The following is a 20,973-nucleotide window of genomic DNA, read 5'->3' as shown; positions in this document are numbered from 1 at the left end:
CATTTCAGAAAGGAGGCTTGTCATTTTATTCACAGAGGAATTAACTGAACCGCTCAAGGGGTGGGTAAAGGCCTTTGATCCTCTTACATTATAGGAAGCCATGAAGAAAGCCTGCAGTATGGAACTTGCAGCTCCAACAAACCGGTTTAGTTCAAAGAGTTCTTCATCATTTAGAGATAACAAAGGGAAATTCAGCAAGGGTAAAGAGAAGGTTAGTGACTCAAAAGGCAAGCCAGCTGCACCTTGGGATAAGGAAACACTTAATGACCTGCGTAGGAAAAAGCTATGCTTCTTTTGCAAAGGTCCCTATGAGTTTGGTCATGATTGTCCTATGAGGCCTAAGGGGAAGGCTAATCGAGTGATGTGGGCTTATTAAGAGGGTTCAGATTCAGACAACTCAGAGCACCATGATGAGGATCCTGATGAGGCAGAGGGTGAACAAGAGGTAGATAGTGCTGAGAAAAAAGAGGCTCCAGAGATACATTTACAGGAGGCACGTCTGTCTAGTATTCAAAGAGGGATATTTCAAATTTCGAGGAGTCTTGGCAGGACAGAAGGTTATTACTCTATTGGATACAGGTGCCACACATAATTTCATTGATGCACGATTTGTGGAGAGGCATGGACTCATTACTGAGGAGTTCGAGGGACTGAGAGTTAAGGTAGCCGATGGATATACTCTTCGTTGTGATAGGATGGTGCGAGATCTACCTTTGCGCTTGAACAACTTAAGTTTAAGCCGGACTATCATGTGGTCAACATGGGTGACATGGACATAGTACTTGGGATGCAATGGCTACATTCTTTGAAGGAGGTTACCTTGAGATTGGAGGATATGGAGATACGATTCGTGGTGGATGGCAGGACTCATGTGCTGAAGGCTATCCGTAATGGTGATGTCAGGACTATCTCATTTCGGTGGTTGGAGAGATTAGCCAAGCATAATAATATAGAGTGGGCGGCAATATGCACCTTGATGCCTACCTAAGGGGAGCAACATAAGATTGAATATCATCCAGATATTCAGAAATTGAGAATTAAGTATGGGAAGGTATTCAGTGAGATTCCACCAGGTAGGCCACCAGATAGAGGTATTGAGCACATTATTGAGCTGGAGGAAGGTGCTAAGCCTGTCATGATCACACCATACCAGCACCCAAAACGACTCAAAGATGAGATCGAGAGGACCATCAAGGAGTTGCTAGCGATGGGACACATCAGACCAAGTAAGTCACCTTTTGCATCTTCTGTTGTTTTGGTAAAAAAGAAGGATGTAAGTCTACGAATGTGTATTGATTATAGGGTGTTGAATAAGAGAACTATAAAGAACAGGTATCCCATCCCACGCATCGATGAGCTGATAGACGAATTGCATGGGGCTTGTTATTTCACAAAAATTGATTTGAAATCAGACGATCACCAGATCAGAGTTCGAGAGCAGGATATTGAAAAAACTGCTTTCAGATGTCATTATGGGCATTTCAAGTTTGTAGTCATGCCTTTTGGTTTGACTAATGCACTGCCACTTTTCAGTCCACTATGAACAAGGTCTTCTACCATCAGTTGAGCAAATTTGTGCTAGTGTTCTTTGATGATATTTTGATCTATAACAGGACATGGCAAGAACATTTAGAGCACTTGGAGATAGTATTGAGCATTTTATAGAGCGAGTCCTTGTATGCCAAGGAGTCCAAATGTGATTTGGGGATGACAGAATTGTTGTATCTTGGACACATCATTAGTGCAGAAGGAGTGCGAATGGATCCTGAAAAGATCCGTGCTATTGTTGATTGGCCACCACCAGAGAACCTTACATAGTTAAGAGGGTTCCTTGGTCTATGTGGATTCTATCGCAGGTTTGTTAGTGGCTACGCACGACATGCAACGCCCATGACAGATTTGTTGAAGAAAGGGGTATTTGTGTGGACTCGGGAGGCACAGGAGTGTTTTATGCGGATCAAGGAAATAATGACTACATGCCCAGTATTAGCATTGCCTGATTTCACGAAGCCATTTGAGCTTCAATGTGATGCTTCTGGAGAGGGAGTTGGTGTTGTACTCATGCAGGACAAGCATCCTATAGCTTATGAGAGTAGGAAACTGGTTGAGAGATCATTCAACATATATGATAAGGAGATGTTGGACATCATGCATGCCTTGGCCAAATTCAGACAGTATCTTGTGGGCAGCAAATTTTGTATTAAAACTGATCATAATAGTTTGAGGCACTTTTTGGGACAGCGGGACCTGAATGATCATCAGTAGAAGTGGGTGAGTAAGTTACAGGCATATGATTTTGATATCACATATGTTAAGGGGACACAAAATATTGTTGCTGATGCTTTATCCCGTAGGCCACACCTCACTTCTATGAATCAGATATCAGAGGATTGGCGACACTTGATTGTAGCAGAATATGCCAAAGACACGTGGGCCTCTGCTATAGTGGAGGGAACAACAATTGACACCAGATACACTCTCATAGATAATTTGATCATTTACAAGAATAGGATTTACTTAGTCCCAGGATCGAAAGTGAAGCAGTTGATTTTGAGGGCATTCCATAATTCACCTACAGCAGGCCATCCTGGGTATTTCAAGACTTACAGGTTAGTATGGGAGCGGTTCACTTGGAAGGGACTTAAGGCTGATGTTTTGCAGTATGTGCGAGAGTGTCATGTTTGCCAGCAAAACAAACAAGAGCACACTTATCCAGCAGGGCTCCTACAACCACTTCCTATTCCTAACAGGAAGTGGGAGTGCATCTTTATGGATTTTATTACAGGCTTGCCCAAGGCCCAGGGGCGCGATTGTATCTATGTGGTGGTGGATAGGCTAACAAAACATGCTCACTTCTTCCCTATTGCTAGCCCAAGGCCCAGGGGCGCGATTGTATCTATGTGGTGGTGGATAGGCTAACAAAATATGCTCACTTCTTCCCTATTGCTACTACATACTCAGCAACTCAGGTGGCAGAGGTCTTCTTCAGGGAGATTTTTAGATTACACGGTTTGCCTCAGAGCATTGTGAGTGACAGGGACAACTGCTTCATGAGTCACTTTTGGCAGGAGATATTTCGGTTGTGTGGCACTGAGCTTACACCTAGTACTAGTTATCACCCACAGACTGATGGTCAAACAGAGATTGTAAACAAATGGGTGGAAGCATATTTGAGGAATTATTTGGCAGATCAGCAGTGAGCTTGGGTCAGATGGATGTATCTCTGTGAGTATTGTTATAATACTACATATCATATGACTATACAAATGACACCCTTCATGGCACTTTATGGTTATGAGGCACCTAGTTTCTTAGATTTGTTGTTGGGAGACAATTGAGTACCTCGTGCAGGTGAACTATTACAGGAAAGTAAGGATATAGTTGCTACTCTCAGAGACAACATTGCTAGAGCTCAGAACCAGCAAAAGCAATATGCAGACAAGAAGAGGATTGAGCGTAGTTTTGAGGTAAATGATATGGTTTACCTCATGTTGCAGCCATATAAGCAGTCCACTCTCAAGAAGAGTGGTGCAGAGAAACTCAAGCCACGCTATTATGGACCATTCAGGGTCATCAAACGAGTTGGTGAGGTGGCTTATGAGTTGGAGCTTCCCACAGATAGTAGAGTGCACAATGTGTTTCATGTATCACGCCTCAAAAAGGCGTTGAGTCAGAATGTGATGCCTTCTACAGTATTACCTCCCTTGGATGATGAGGGAAAATTGATCTTAGTGCCAGAATTCATTCTGGATAGTAGAGAGAAGTAGCTTCGCAGGAGAGTAATTAGAGAGTATCTAGTTAAGTGGAAAGATTTACCTGTTGAAGATGCTACTTGGGAGGGAGAAGTGATTTTGCAGCATCCAACATTAAGATTGCTTGAGGCCAAGCAATTTTAGGAGGGGCGGACTTGTAATGTCCCATTTTTTGGAGGAGTTAATTATAAAGTTATCAATTAAAAAAATATATATTACAAGGTAACTTTATATATTAAATAAAAAAAAATCTTCTAGAGGTTGCTGGAAGAAACAGAGAAAAAATTAAAAAGGAGGCCGACCTATCGAGGAAAAAAAGAATAAATAGGCATTGAGGGCTCATTGCCTATCATTGAGATTTAATATTGATATTTGTTGATGTGTGTTGTGGAGCCTAGGGTTTCTACAGGTAGTCACAATTGGCCATTTGAGAACGAAAACTCTCAATTGGTACGCAATTTTGAGGGTGTGAAAGATCACTTGAATTATTGCAGTGGTGGGAAGGATATTTCAGTCCTTTCACTTGTGCTCAATTGCTGGTTTGGAGTTTCAGTTGGAGTTGTACTTTCATCATATCATCTCAGCATTCAGTCTCCACCATTTGATCAATCCAGGTTCTTCATTTCAATTTGTAGTTGCAACAAGTTCTCAATTGTATATAGCCAGTTAGGGTTTCTCTATAATGTGCCATGTCATAATGTTTTGGTGCTGAAAATTGCCATATCATTTGTAAAAACATTTGGTTTTCATTGAATGAATACATTGGAACTATTATTTCTTTTATTCAGCAATATACTTTCAGCAGTGTATTAAATTTAGGGTTTTTTTTAGTGGGTTATTGGAAAGGGTCATTACATGTGTCTTGTCTATTTGGTCTTGGCATAATGGTTATTCTCTAAGATTGCATGCATGCTTTCCTCTCGTGGGTTATGTAGGAAATGGATTAAATGAACTGAGCATTGAAGCATTATTTCCCAACATCATTTCATGAAATGCAGTTAAAAACCATGACAAACAGTTATTGAGAGGTTCCATTTCATTCCTAAAGGCATCAAAACATTTAGGCAACCTTTCTTCTATTTTATTTGTTTGGAAGGTTTAAATATCTCTTTACTCCTCTATTTCCTCTTATGTTAGTAATCTTAATCTGTCATTACCAGTGGGAATGACTTTCCGCTTGTCTTCCCGATTAGGTGTGGGGGGAGAGATTAAGCAAGAATCAAGTTTCAACCGACCTTATGTGGTTTCCTTGTTCAAGTCTTAGTAGGTCCTGTAGGAGCACTTATGCTTTCTTAACTAATTTCTGTTCATGAATTCTGATTGGATTCTTACTTAGTAAATCATGTTTTTCATTGCCATTCTTTTGATGATTTTTGCAAAACTTGAACTAACTAGTCTTGGGATCCGTTTTCCACTAAACCTATATCCACTCCTAGAGCATTATTACCTCCACGGTTGAGTATAGTAACAGAGTGCAGATGGGATAGATTTTCGCTATTATGTTTAATCAAACTACTAGAGATCTTCAAAGTACTAGGAGTTTGCTTAAACACAATATAATCTTTGTTAGAGCTTCTGTTATCCATAAGTCTAGGACCTATTTGCTAGTCCTTGCTTATTTTAAATTCAACTGGTAAGAGGTTCATATGATGAATTGGTACATAAAACTTCACCATCCACAACTTCAAAGTTATTTGAAACTGAAAAACTACTAGAACTTTGAAGATTACTAGTAGTTCGATTTTTGTTTCAAATTCAAGCACAATATTTTTGACCATGGAAGATGCTCCTTTTTATTGTTTGCTCAGTTTGATTGTCATTGTTACCTGCTATTTACAACCATTGCATTGACACTGTCTTCTGATGTTATTTAACTGTAAGTAACGGGTCAACATTATCAGTAAGTAACCTATCTCTGTTATCAATTTTGTTAGGAATGCTACTTTTCAGGGCAATTTTCTACTTGTTTTTTCTCATGGTTAACTGCTAAACAATCCTCTTTACCAACATACCATCACATTGCACGTCCATGTTTAAATTTGTTTCCTCTGAGGGTTATGGGATGGGAGGGGGTTTAGTTAGTTACAATCCCAAACAAGTAGGGATAATAGGATCAGATCAGACATTTCACAAGTGCCATGAAGAATGCTGAGAGTGTTGGTCCCCAAAAGATTAGAAGACATTAGATGCCAGGAAATTAGATGCCTGAGCAATGGGAAAACCAACTCCAAAGCCTCTCCTGAGAGGAACGGATCCACACCTCTGTTCTTCTAACTGCTTAGAATATGTAGCTGTGTCCAAGTATACCACTTTACCAGTATCTGAATTGGGTGAAATGTAAGACAAAGTAGGAGTATAGTGCCCATTAGGAGGCCCCTTCAGATTGAGATTTTTTGATCTTACAGTGGTGGTGTGTTTATTGCTGACAACCTGTGTATCCCTATCAAAAAATTAGAAAATCATTGCAATTACAAAATCACAAAAGCCACATTTTAAAGTTTTTATTAAAATATCTGTACGCTGGGCGTCCAGGTGCATCCAGATGCGCTTGGATGCTTACAGGGAGTGCTTTTCCTCCCCATGAATGCATCTGGATGCACCCACAAGGAGAAAATGTACTCTCAGAGTGCAACCAAAGGCACCCGCACCAGGATCTGAACCCAAATGTTCCAGCAGCTGGATACATGGGCAGGTGCATGCAGTGGATAACTAAGAGAATAATAGAACAGTTTTCCCTAATGCGAGCTTCTGTTCTACAGAGCTGAAAAGAGTTAAGTCCTCCCAAATTAAGAATGTTAGGGATTTCCTTCCAAGCAACGAAGAAATGAGAACCCTAACATCCATATATGAGAGGATGACCTTATATGGATTGATGCTTAGGGTATTTCTCAATGGTGTCACCACATGAGGCAACAGAGCCCACAACAGGAGTGGGCTTTTAACTGTTACCTTCCTAGGTCAGGATAGCACAAGCACTTCTTTGTGTAGGGCATCTGATGGCCATCCCTATATTCCCGTAGTATTGTTAATAACAGTTCTAGCATTTTATGTTCTAAAAACATGAAGAATAGACTATGGTGTATCATTCTGCAAAAAGAGACCTGTGGACCCTTTTTTAAGCCCAGACATTATTTATCCGTTCATCCATGAATTTTCTTGTAGGAAGTTTGTTACTGTCTACCGAAATGAAAACAACTTTTTAAACTGAATTTTCTCATTAGTTAAGGTAACATTCTTATCTGGATTAGGAGAAATGGAAAGTTTTCTAGGGTGTGGGGAGGACACTTGTTTCTGACCCTGTACTCCGCCTTCACAACCTTTGCCATTGGTACACAAAATGAATTTAGCAGTATCTCGAACCTTCATTTTCTCCTCCACAATATTGTAGAAATACAACATTTTTCTTTAATGCCAGATGCCCCTTCCAGACCATCGGCATAGCCAGTGAGGATTTTAGTATCCACCTCCATAAAAGAGTAGTATTTCAGGCATTAAAATCTCCCAGCAAACATAAATGCAGCCAAAAGAAAACCTCTACGAAGGCCAGGAGAGATAAATACAAAACATAATGAATGATAGCAATAAATGACAACCAATAGAAAGAGGAAATGCCAGAAAGGTCAAAGAGAACACACATAAGGAAGGAGATTAAACCTCAGCGAATGAGAGCCAATGTCTACTCCACCATGATGAGCCTTCTCCGGAAACCCAAATCCCCATTGATCTCGCCTGGGATGATTTTCTAATTGGACTTAATAAGTTCACAAAGCTAACTGGTCCCATATTTCAGGAGCATTGGATGTAATTTGATCTGATGACAATACTCACTTTTTTTTTTAGCATATTCACAACATGTGATGTGTTGTATGATGCAACTAGTCCACTAGTTTTTGCTGTACCAACGTACTGTACATATGTTCTTGTATCCAATTCCAATTTTGCAATGCAACTTTTAGTTTTGTTTCATTGCTCAATGCAAGAATACAGCAAAAGCACCAAAAGATCTCCCTGTGAATAGCCCTGATGGCAATATGTGACGGTCAGCAAACTAGAGCTCAATCTTCCAGTATTAGGGAGAAATGAAAAATGAAAAAATGTAAGAACATAAAAGAAAAATAATTTTAGAAGTATGATTACAACTTAAAAAATGAGAATATGCTTAGTCTTACTCCAGCTCACCTCTTGTTGACCCAACTTGGCAACAAGACCATTGTAAGGTGGGTTGGGCATTGGACTGGGTTGCAGGGATACCTCTGACACAACCAAAGAAGATTAAAAAATGAGAACATGCACACAAAAATAATATGTCAGCAAACATGGAAGGAAAATCAGTTCCAAAATATAAGTAGCTATACAACATCCTTCTACCCCATCTTTTCTGCAACATCCTTAATTTCTTTTATAATCAAAACCTTTGTGCTTTCTTCAGCAATCAATACTTGTGAGGATAAAATGGACCAGCCTGGAATGTAACAACACGTGGTCAATATTTGGTATTTGTCCAACCACCTTGATAATTGAACAACCTGCTTTTACCCATGTCTCATTTTCTCTTTTGCAATCAAGTTGACTCTTGATATTTTGTTGAGAAGGGAGGTCTTATGATCTTGTGGAGGCACATATGGGTACCATCAAGTGCCATCTTCCTAATTGTTTTTGGATAATAAGGAATTCCTTTGGATGATAAGGAGATTGCACAATGTAGTACAATATGCCATTATAAAAAAAATAAAAAGTCATTTGATGGTGGCTCATGGCATCCTCCGTAGTTTGGCTAGTTATCATATCTTCAATCCCCAACAAAGGCGTTTTTATTATCTCTGCACCCCTTTCACATAGGTTTTGATTCCATTGGCTACCACTCATGGCCATACCAATAAATTGACCAAAATAATGAGCGGGGCTGGGCATTTCATCAAAGGTTGAAGGCTTTGTATTCTGAATCTGATGTTCTTATCATTCTCTGCCCTTTGATCAAGTGTGAGGCTAAGACAATGTGTCACTTTTCCATGTAATGTGCATGGAGCATGGGTGTGTGTTGAACCATAATCTTTTCATTAATGTACATTGTATGTGTTGTCTGGTTATAAATTCTCCAAGGGGTTCTTGGGTATTGAAGGGTCCATAAGTGCAATCTTTAGTAAGCAAGAGGAACAATCAAAGCGACTTTCACTCCTAGTTGAATCAAGGAATACTCATCTTCATCCACAGACTTTCTCACTCTTTTTGTTTCTCTCATCTCCATTTCCATCTCGGTCTTGTTCTAGTGGTGTTGATACGTTGTTATTACGAACAAAAACACATCTGCCAAAACTCCTATACCTTTTAAATTGAATGCTCAATTTTAGTAGGGAAAGTGACTAAATAAATCGCTATCTTATATTCCCATGAAATGTGCCCATCAATTTCTCTTAATGACTTTCCATTCCCCTTAAGTGCCTTCCATCTGATAGCTCACCGGTTTTTTGAAGAGCTTGCTGATTATTTCATATTTATCCTTGTTTTTTGTGTTTTTATTAACACTAACTTTAGGGGACACCATTGTGAATAGCAAGATGAGGTGTCTTGCAAGACAACGACTTTGGGGATGTCTTCTTGTTCTTTTGATAGTGTCCTAAGGATGGCTCAAGGTGTATCAAGAAGTAGGTGGAAATTTCAAACATTTGAAAGTCACCTCGTCCCCCAATGTGTTGCATGTGGGACTATTTTTAGATGCATTTGGGAATGGCCATGAGACATTTCCTAGTTGTCTTGTTGCTTTGAGATCCGCTTTTAGTTGAGTTAATTAGTGTGATGCAGTTGGCATGTGTTGTTCGATTTATCATGGCCATTTAAAGTGCATGCAAACTTTTTATGCACATTTGATTTGGTGGAAGGATGAACCAAACTTTAGATTGTGAGTTATAGTCACGGGGCTACCACTTTATATAGTTTTAGTCATGCTTGATATGGTTGAGCATATGGTAACACCCTTTGTGCAGATTTGAGTGTCATAGTTGATCTGGGTATGCTATGTTCTTGCAACACAATTGTTTCTGGATCACTGTAATGCTTTTGGGTAATTTTTGGACATGTGCATTCATTTACATTAACTTGCAAATGGACGTGGCAATTTGAAATGTGATTTGTAAGGAGTGGTAAACCAAGGCCAAAGAAAAATAACCTCATTACGTGACTTGCTATTAGTTGGGCTCTATTGTCTATTTTAGATTAAGGTAACAACAGGTTTTGAAGGGGTCCCGAAACCCTTTACAACAAATAGAAAGATAAACCATTAAGCACACCCAGGTTTTAAGAGGACCTGAAATTAACAAAACAGCTAAACTAGGTTTTACAGGGACTTGAGACCAACAAATGTGACCAGAAAAATCAACCATAAGAACACTGGATTCTGGAAAGTCAACAGACTGGAACAAAGCAACCTGACAAACCTCCCAAACTAGTTTTCAACAAACTAGAAACTCGGCCAGTTCACCATCACTAAAAAACCAGTCAGCATAAGGGAACAAAAGATTTTCCTTTTGATTTAAAGTTGTCCTTACGCGACCGAAGGATCATATCTAAAGGGGGAGTAGAAGACTTAGTCTTCTTCTTTTTAACCGCAATCCAACCATCCTCAAACTTCGCTGCCTCAGCAACCCAATCCTCAGAAGATAAAAACCCGAGGAATCCCAAGGGACACATAAGCCACATCTATTGTCTGTTGATTGCAGATCCGGGTGAAAATATAATGGCTGTGAAATGATATGAAATGAAATACTTTATTGCATCCATGAGAAGAAACAATCGATGTATGACTGGTAGCAAATAAATACTTAAATGTAACGCTCTGCCAGGCAACTCAAAATAAATTAACCTATTATGTCGCTAAGTTTGCTATTTTTTTTTTTTGAAAGATTAAAACAAGAGATAACATAGCGGAAACAATAACTCACATACATACCTAAACAATATATTAACAACTATATCTCTTAAGGGTTCCATGACATTGAATCACATGCTTAAAGTTTTATTAAGATTAAATCTAATACCTAAACAAAGTCCACATCATATAATAACCAAAAGTATGAAATCAAATGAAATAATATACAAGTACATAAGATGCCACATGGCATAACCAAAAATGCAAAATCATCCTTTTGTATAAGTTAGCGGGTATGAAATGCTAAAAGAATATACATTATGATAAGATATAACATATCATAGAATCTTAAATAATCTAAGTAAAATAAATCAAAATATGACCATAGAATGAAATCACAAGATTAGAAGAATAAAACAACTGCACAAGCACATTTGACGACATCCAGTTGTCGGATCTCAATGGTATAAGAAACACTACCACCCGACCTCGTGAAGAACTTAAATGGTCCACTATCACTGTGTTGAGGAGATATCTCAAATCCCAAACAGATAATCAATCCAAAAGTCATAACAAAAATTTAGGTCAAGGAATCTTGATAGCAATCTATCTCAAAGGTACCGAGTACACAAGTAACATCTAATTCCAAAGGCAATAAAGACACATAGGAAACCTAATATGCATGTAGGCAAGTGTCATCACATGAACCAACTCTAAGGTTACCTTGACAACCTTTTTGGACTCTGCCCCTTAGTGACACTATGCAACATCAATATCCTTTCTCATAGAGAAAGCATACTAATGAGGCAAAGTCATAACCAAACATCATTTCCACTCCCATCCTAGCCTATACTAGCACTCAAGACATGGGCGAGGTAAAACATTGACTCTTGTTAATTCATTTTAACCCATTTATGAAATGTTATTAATATAACTTACAATGGGCTACCCAGGCAACCTCTTTAGGACCTCGACCTTCATTGCAAGCCACTTCCTAACATTCACATAGATAACATCCCCTAAGGACATAAAAAAATATCTCCTAAAATCACAATATTCACCTTAGTTCTATACAGGCAACTGGAAAACACTAATAGATAAATCATAGTATTCGCCTCAGTTTTATACAAGCAATTGGAAACACCAATAGATAAATCACAATATTCACCTTAGTCCTATACAAGCCACTAGAAAGCACCTGTAGATAACTGATCGAAAACTGCATAGGTTACACCAAGAAAATCACAATACATGAGCTTACAAACAAGAACTCGATCTCATCACACAAACACGCAGGTAAAGCATATTGTTTGGGAGTAAAATAATCGTGAAAAAACATCACATAAAAGCATCACAAAAACAATCACTTCCCAAGTCTTTGGTAAACATGCTATTTGGTCAAACTACTAGGTTCCCCCTAAATCCACTATAAAATAAAACATAACATCTCGACATGCATTTAAAACAAGTGTAGTTATTTAGTTTAAAAATAAAACAAAATAATTCCATAAAAATTGATTTGCGTCAAATTTAGGTTTTCATTTCATAATCATTTCACAACTTTGGATAAAGGTTATCAATCATGTAATATTACATGTCATTAATTTAAATAATTTTAAATTATGAATGATTTATTTAATAATATAAATGTATATTATTAGATTAAATCTTAATATCAATTTTGTTTTTAAAATATTAAGTTGACTTCTATTTAAGTCTAATATTGATATTTACCGAGATAACTCAAACTTGAAATTATAATTATAGTTAAACTATTTACAATTTTTCTCATAATATTTAAATATTCATAATTAGATGATTACAAAGTTAAATCAACTATAACCTTTCTTGAAATATAGCTACGTTACAAATATATATTTATTAACTTATAACTCCATTGACATTATTAAATATATAACAAGTTATAACCCACTTAGAGTTGTTTTAATAAAAGAACTAATATTAAAACCGACTTATAAGAAAATAAACTTATTATTTATTTATTTAATTTAAAACAAATAAATAATATATATGTTTTTAATTAATATATATTAATTTTTTTTTTTCAAAATTAATAATTAATCATAAAAGAAGTTATTTTTTAATTTTAATTTTTAATAAATAAATAAATATGAAAATTAATAAAAATAAATATTCAATTAGTGTTTTCGCATGCCTTTATCTCTTCAATCATGCAACCATAATATACTTGGTTTTCTATATTTCATATATTTGTTTCACATGCATGTATAAGTTTAGCTACATGATGTTTTTCTCTCAATTAATTTTTAGTTTTTCCAGTAAATTTGTAAAAAAATAATTTTAGATATAAGAAAAATATTTATGTTTATTTAGAAAACTCATGATAATCACATAACAAATCTAATGTTCAAACCCTGGTTGTTCAATTTGTTGTTTTTTTCCAATTTTTTATAATCAAATTAGAAAGAGTTTTAAAAGAATACAGTCATAATAATTCTCTAAATTTTTTTACAGTTTTCCTCGGTCACATTTTTTTGATTAAAAGTTTGCATTTTCAAAATCTACAACATAATTCTTTATTCAAAGATTAACACAATAAATTAATAAGCACAACGCTAGCACCAAGGAAGACACAAAGTAGACAGATCTTTCAATAAAATTTTACAATGAGATTTCAAAATCTACTTCAAAACACAACTAAAATTTGGGACAACCTGTAAAGGCATGGAAACCCAAATCTTTCGAAACTTTCAACAATTCTTTTGCTCCAATTTCAAATTTTGCTCCTTAAAACTTATTTGTGGAGAAATAAGTTGTAATCTCCTAATAAAGAATTTTTCAACTTAGAGTTTCAATTTTACGAACATGCAAAAGCTTTTGTTTCTATTATTTTAATTATTTTAATTCTTTGTGCATACTATTTGTGTTATAATTAGAATAAAGTTTATTTAAATTATTTTAACTGATTTTTATTAAATAATAAGACATAATTAGGAAATATATTTATTAATTTAACTAATAACAATATTTAGAGTTTATTATTAAAATGATACTTCTAAATTATTATTTTTTGATCAATAAACGATTGAAGCCTTATATTATATAAGATAATAATAATAAATTATTACAAGTTTCTCCGTTTTGATGGGCACTGGTAGGAAAGAACGAAGTAAGAAAACCTCCAGTCTAGATTGAGACTTATGTCCTTTATTATACATGAAATAAAAAGGGCACACCCCAGTGAGAAAGAAGATCAAATATCCTTGTTATGTTTAGCATACAAGTTATGCAACAAATACTATTAGAGAGAATAATCCAAGAGCACTCGGAGAAATGCTACCTTTGGGTAGGAGGAGACTTGCTAAAAAGTGAAAGAACAACACAGGCTAACCACCAAATAGAGTTGTGTTAATCAAACAAAAACATAAAAGAAAAGTCCATATTAGAATAATCTTTTATGGGAAGACGTTTCCAAACTACTCAGTCTGATAAGTGAGATGATCTAGAATCTGTAGGTTAGAGCAAAAACATAATGAAGAGATAGTAATCCTTTCACATAAATACATTTTATACTGTTTATAGTTTATATTGAAGATAATTGAAGTTAAAGTGACAATTATGTTCTATACTGGTTTTGAGTAGTATTCTTAATAGTGATTATATTGCTAATAGCTGTTTTGTTATAACGTTAATAAAGATTCCATAATAACCTCTGAAATCTTTAAATATTATAAAATGATTCTATATGACAGCACTGAATTCATCATTGTTAAATGCAAATTTAGGATGTATAGTGTTTGAATTACCAATGTGATAAGATAAAATTGATTTATAGATAAAAGATGAAGAAAGGGCACGATATAGTCTATAGATAATACAAATTTAAAGACCAAGAACAGACAAAAAGGACAAAACCAACCGAGAACCAATTCCAGGCCAGTTGAATTTTCAAACAAGATTATCTAAATAAGGATATTATATTAATATGGATAGAATATACATATGAAAGCTTTCCATACTATGTCAAGTACTAAGAGGGCTTTGGACTATATATAATCTATTGGCTGCCTTAGTGAAATGCAACAAGTCAACACCTACCATAATCCTTAACTTTATAGATTCTATAAGCTGCCTAGGGAAAATGTAGCCGAACCAAACCTAAAAGACCTTTAACTAAAAATAGTAATACCAACCCATAACTATAAAGGGGTTGGGTGAAAAACCAAAGCAAAAATGAGAGATTATCCCAAGATCCTGACTATGCTTTTTGATTTTGTTTCTTGAAGACCATAATGATCTCTGAGACTTCTTGGAAATTTTTAGCCCTAGAGCCAGGTGGGAATTCGTAGGTGTTCCTCGTTCTGCTTGATTTGTCATAGATGGGTAGGCAAAACTCAGTCGCTTCCAGGTCAGAGAGGTCCACATCCAAGTGAATATACACGTTGAAAGCTTGGAGATAATTTGCGAGCCATTCTCTTGCTGGGTCCTCTTTAATACCTCTCCATCGCAACAAGAATTGCATGCCAGCCTCCATCCTTGACCATTCTCTGAAGAAGAGAATGTTGTCTCTGATTACCAAGCAGGGGCATTTTGGGCTTTTGGCAAGTTCAGGGCTGCCTAATTGATGCTCCATGTAAGCTTCAGGCAATAGGATTTTAAGTTTTTCGTCAAGTTTAAAACTACTTTCTCTAAATCTATCAATCAGCTTGGGTTGAAAATGTTATAACTTAGTCTAATAATGTCCCATTTTTCTACTCTAGCCCTAGCTAGGCATCCGATCCATAAACCCTAGGATATCGCTGTTAGTGCGCCACGAGTAGTCATAGTTAAAAACCCCTTCCCTCAAAACCCTACTGATCGCAACTCTACTCATGTCGTCTATAGGTCAAAATAACTGATTCCATCTTTCAGGTTTAACAGAACCACAAAAGGCCATGGTTATGTTTTCATAGGCACAATACAAGCAAATGTTGGTATCCATAGTGGGGGGGCAACATAGAGCCAATTCAGTGAAAAGGGGATGAATATGAGAAAACCAAAATTCGACCCAAGTTAATATAATAGCAAAAGGGAAGGGTCTAGAACAATGGGTGGTGATGCCATCTTCATGCCTTTGAATGATTATCCTCCTCTCAAGATCATAATTAAAGTGGTACTTTAGTTCATGATATCCTTGTGAAGCAAATTTTAATTATTCGCAAATACGTGAGCCAAGATTTACGCCACTATGGAAAATCATGAATCCAAGTGTCGAAGGGGATGATAATAGTGGATATAAACTAAGTATAATAGGCTTGAACTAGCTATGATTAAATGTTGATATGTTTTCTCCATCTGTACCTTTGTTTGCTAAATTATCTGCTTCAGTATTGCCTTCTCTAAATATATGAGAAAATTTAACTTCTTCAAATCCTCCCAATAGTTTTAATGTTATTTCTAGTGGGGAGTTTAATATCTAGTTTGGAGTTTTCCCTTTCTTGAGTTCATTTAGGACTATTTGTGAGTCTCCTTTGATTATAATTTTCTTGATTCTTAGATTGTTACAAATTTTTAGTCCTTCTACTGCTTCTAGTTCTGCCATGTTATTCAAAGTTATTCCTAGAGGCTTTGCTCTTTTTGCTAGCCAGTTCCCTATTTCTACCTTGACTATGCACCCTATTCTTGCCCTTCCAGGATTACCTCTAGAGGCCCCATCGAAATTCAGTTTCTTCTAGCCTTTCAGTGGTGGTTCTCATTTGCATTCTTTTCTAACAACACTATTATTCCTCTTATATGTGAGGGGTGGATTGATTAGATTTTTCCAGTGTTTTTAAATTTCAACATCCCACTGTGTGAATGATCTTCTTTTGACTTTTTCCTTAGGTCACTATTCATTACCTCCACAATGATAGCCTCAATTTTGTTGCAGAGAGATAGTGTATTTAGTTCTTTGTCTTGAAAGATTCGTCTATTTTTTTCTTTCCATATCTCCCAAACTAGAATCGTTGGAGTAATACTCCACAGTTTTCCATAAACTTTCTTGTTTTCTTTTGTTGGCCATCCTATCAAGTGATCTTGCCATTTTTCCGGTAGAGGGGTTGTCCAATTTAGTTTTGATTTGAGCCACATCCAACATTCTTTCACAAATTTACATTGATATAGAAGATGCTCTGCTATTTCTGATTCTTCTTTACAGAGAGTACATCTTGATGGGCCTTCAAATCCCATTTTTCTAATTTTGTCCGCTGTTAGGATTCTTTTTTGAGTGGTTGCCCATAGGAAGATGCTTGCTTTGGGAAGCCCTGTTGGATCCCAACAGAGGTTCATCGGGATGTTTATTGCTTCCCATATCTGTGAATTAATAATTTGTTTATATCCTTCTTTTAATTTATAACTTCCGTCTTTAGATGCTGTCCAGATAAGTATATGCTCCCTGTTATTAACTTTAATTAGACAATCTTTAAGTATATTTTCTAGGATTTCCTAATCTCCCTGATTAAGACCACAATTGCCTAAGGATTTCCATTCCTAAGAAGTTTCTTCATTGGTTTGGAATACTTGGATATAATCTTCCACTTTAGAGCCCCAGATAGTCTGTAAGTGTATTTTGGCATTATGGGTTACATTAGAGTGGTCAAGGGGGGGATACCCATTCCAAGAATCTTCCCTGAATAACGCTTTATCACCTTTCCTGATATCCCATGTCGTATATTTGGTTGAGGGGATGACATTTCATTAAGAAATTCCATGTTGCCGAACCTCTAGGAGGATTCCTAGTTCTAAATAGTGAAGTGCTGTCAGATGCATTAAGATATTTATTATATAGAATTTTGGCCCATTTGTTGTCTCTTTCTTGATACACTCCATACTTGTTTTGCTCCTAACGCTTCATTCTGCCAATTTAGGTTTTTAATTCTAGTCCTCTTGCTTCTTTAGGCCTACATATTTTTTTCCCATCTAATCAATGCTGACTTCTTTTTATCTTCTAGGCCATTCCAAAAGAAATCTCTTAATTTCTTTTCAATTTTTGATTTATGTTCTTAGATAGTTGTAAACACAGGAGTTGATAAGTAGGTATAGCCGATAACACGACTTTGATTTTTGTTGCTCTCTCAGCCTTAGTGCTAGCCATTTGCTTTTCCAAGCTTCTGTCTGGTTGTGTATTTTTTTCCAAAGTTTGTTCCCATCCTTGGATATTTTTATTTCCCTTTTCCAAATATATTCATAGATATTTAAATGGAAAGGTGCCCTTTTTAAATCCTAGTTTGTTGCTTATATAGTCTTCTCTATTTACTGTGGTGTTTAAGAAAAAAGATTTCAGAATTTTCTGCGTTGATTTTTTGACTAGAGGTTTTCGTATAATTGTTCAAAATTGTTTTGAAGTGGTTTGTGTACTTGCTCCTGCTAAAATTGTATCACCAACGAATTGCTTTTGTGTGGTGTTTTCCACATTTTTGGTGATATTTACTCCTTTAATTTTATTTTGAAGTTGCACTGTTTTAATTGCTCTTCCAAAGGATTCTGCCATGATGATGAAAAGAAAAGGGGAAATTGGATCACCTTGTCGGAGCCCCCTAGATATACTAAAGAATCCTTATGGGGTTCCATTGATGAGGAGTGAGATTTTTGAGGTGGAAATGCATTGAAAAATAATGTTTATCCATTGTTTTGTAAAACCAAAAGCTTCGAGTGTTTTGTATAGAAATCTCCAGTCAACTTTATCATAAGCTTTTTGTATATCTAATTTTAATAACATGCATGCTTCGTTATTTTTGTTTGTTGAATGAATTGTTTCTTGAATGATAGAAATACCATCTAGGATAGATCTCCCAGGTACAAATCTTGTTTGTTCTTTATTAATTTAGGGAGGTGTTTTTTGAGATGGTTAACTAAGGCTTTTGAAAGAACTTTGTAGATAGTGTTGTATAGTGCAATAGGTCTGAAGTCTCCTGGTTCTTCACACTTGTTTTTCTTGGGTATAAGAGTCAAGAAGGTGTGATTGATTTTTGCTAAGGGTTCCTCCATTCCTAGATGCTTCCAATGCTCTCGATAAGTCTATACCTATTATTTCCCAACATTTTTGGAAGAAAAATGCTTGAAATCCATCGAGTGCTAGTGATTTCTCTAGGTTAATATTAAAGAGAGTAGTTTGGATTTCTTGCAATGTGAATAGTTTATTGAGGACTTTATTATCGTCAGAAGAAATCACCGTAGGTATTGTTTTCAACATTTCTTCTTGTTCTATTCTATTAGAAGTATCATAATTATTAAGGATATCTGTAAAACACTCCATGAAAATTTTAGCTATTTTATCTGGATTTTCTATTGATTCACCTTGCGTATTTTTTTATTTTTGATATATTATTATGAGCTCTATGATGTAGGGTGCTATTGTGAAAGAATTTCGTGTTGCGATCTCTTTTTGCTAGCCATTTCTCTCTGGATTTTCGCTTCCAGTATACCTCTTCTTTAGCTAAAATTTCTTCTTCTTTTACTAGATATTCTTTTTCTAGTTGGTAGGTTTCATTATTCATTCCTTTTTTGATAACTTTTTTGTTTAATTTTTCTGGTTTCTCTTTTATGTCTAACTTTTCTTTAAATATGTTTTTGAATTGTGCTTTATTCTATTTTAGTATCTTTTCTTTTGTGTTTTTTAGTTTGGATATAAAGCAGAACATTTTAGATCCTTAAAATTGTTCTTCTTGCCACCAATTTTGTATATTATTCATAATTTTTTTGTCCATAAACCACATCTTTTCACATTTGAATGGGTTGCTATTGGGCTTAGCCTGCTCCTTGATTTCAATTTTAACCGAAAAGTAATTTGATCCTACTGTTGGTAGAATTTCTACATTGATTTCTCTGTCTAGGTTACTTAACTCTCCTTTAAAGAAAATTCTATCCAATCTTTCTAGTATGTAGCTAAAATCTTTTCTTCTATCATTCCATGTATACACTCCATTTTTTATAGGAATGTGTATGAGAGAATTCCTTTTTGTCCATTCTCTGAAATCTTCTGTAGCTCTAGATATTGTCCTTATCCCACCATATTTTTCATCTCTATTTAATATTGTATTAAAGTATCCCCCAATAATAATGTTCTCATTTTGTAGTGTGTTGAGGAAAGTGTTGACCTCGCTCGAAATTGCTAATTTGTTTGCTATTTGTGTGGGCCCATAGACATTTATTACTATCATCTGGAGATTAGTTTTTGTGCTAGAAACTCTACTTCCCATCCAATGAGGATAGGAGGTTATGCCTTCTATATTGACTTTCCAGGTATTCCAAATAATTTTCAATCCTGTTGAAGCTCCTTGTGATGGTTTAAATTTTGATTTCCAAGTTCCTAATTTCTGTCCTAACTTTAAGCCTTCTTCTTTACTTAATTTTGTTTCTTGAATTAATAGAATCTCTATGTCAAATAGTTGCTAGATTACGCTTCAACAAGCGTTTGTTGCTAGGGGCATTTAGGCCCCTAGCATTCCATATAGTGATTTTCATTGTTCCTTGGGAAGGTTCTTCCCCTTCCCGCCTTGTAAAATTTCTATGATCTTAGTTTGTTCCTTTTCCTATCCTACTGCCTCCCTTAATTTTTTTTTAATGATTTTCATCGTCATTTCTATTTTAGTTTTCCATAGATGGATGTCTTTAACCCTTTCTAATTCATGGATAAACCCAAATTTTCCAAATTTATTTGATTGTTTACTCTTTCTGCAATTTTTGATTCTTCTATTACCCGATTGTCTTCTACTAAAATTTCTTTAGTTAGTTGGTTATTCATTTGGTAATCTTATGCTTCTAAATCTTTCCCTTCTTCCTCCATTCTTTTTTTCTCGGTTCCATCCTCCCAATAGGAGCTTTCCACCATAGTTCCATAATCTTCCCATGTTAAATGTTCTTCTCTCTGATTTTCTTGTTCTTCTTCTTGTTGCGTGCTTATTTGCTTACTTATTTGTTCTGTTTCTAAGGATATTTTTCTTGTATATGCCTCCCTTCTTATTTCTTCTCTATCCTGGTCAAACATATCCTTTCCATTTATTACTCAGTGTCTGCCATAATTTATAACTCTTCTTTTTTGCTTTTTTCTTGATAGTGACATTACTCCATTGGGTTGATTTTGTTGGCGAGATGTTAGGACTCTGTTCATTCTTCTCTGATGTTTGATCTTGTTCTTGATTCACTTCTTGCTCTGATTCTATTTCTCTATAAATCTTCTATTTGATTAGTGTAATTCTTCCCTTCCTGTCCCACTATTATCTCTTCTTCTATTGATTTGAATTGTGTATTGCCTCTATTTTCTGATTACTCCTCTGAGTCTGAATTCAAGATCTCCTTGCCTTTGTATTCTATATGATTGGCTTCTGCTATGATACGTTGGTCTTCCAGATCATTCTATAG

Source organism: Cupressus sempervirens, chromosome 10, assembly GCF_028749045.1.
Source record: "Cupressus sempervirens isolate cs-2001-9-10 chromosome 10, ASM2874904v1, whole genome shotgun sequence".
NCBI lineage: Eukaryota > Viridiplantae > Streptophyta > Pinopsida > Cupressales > Cupressaceae > Cupressus > Cupressus sempervirens.
Note: the sequence above shows the minus strand (reverse complement) of the source record.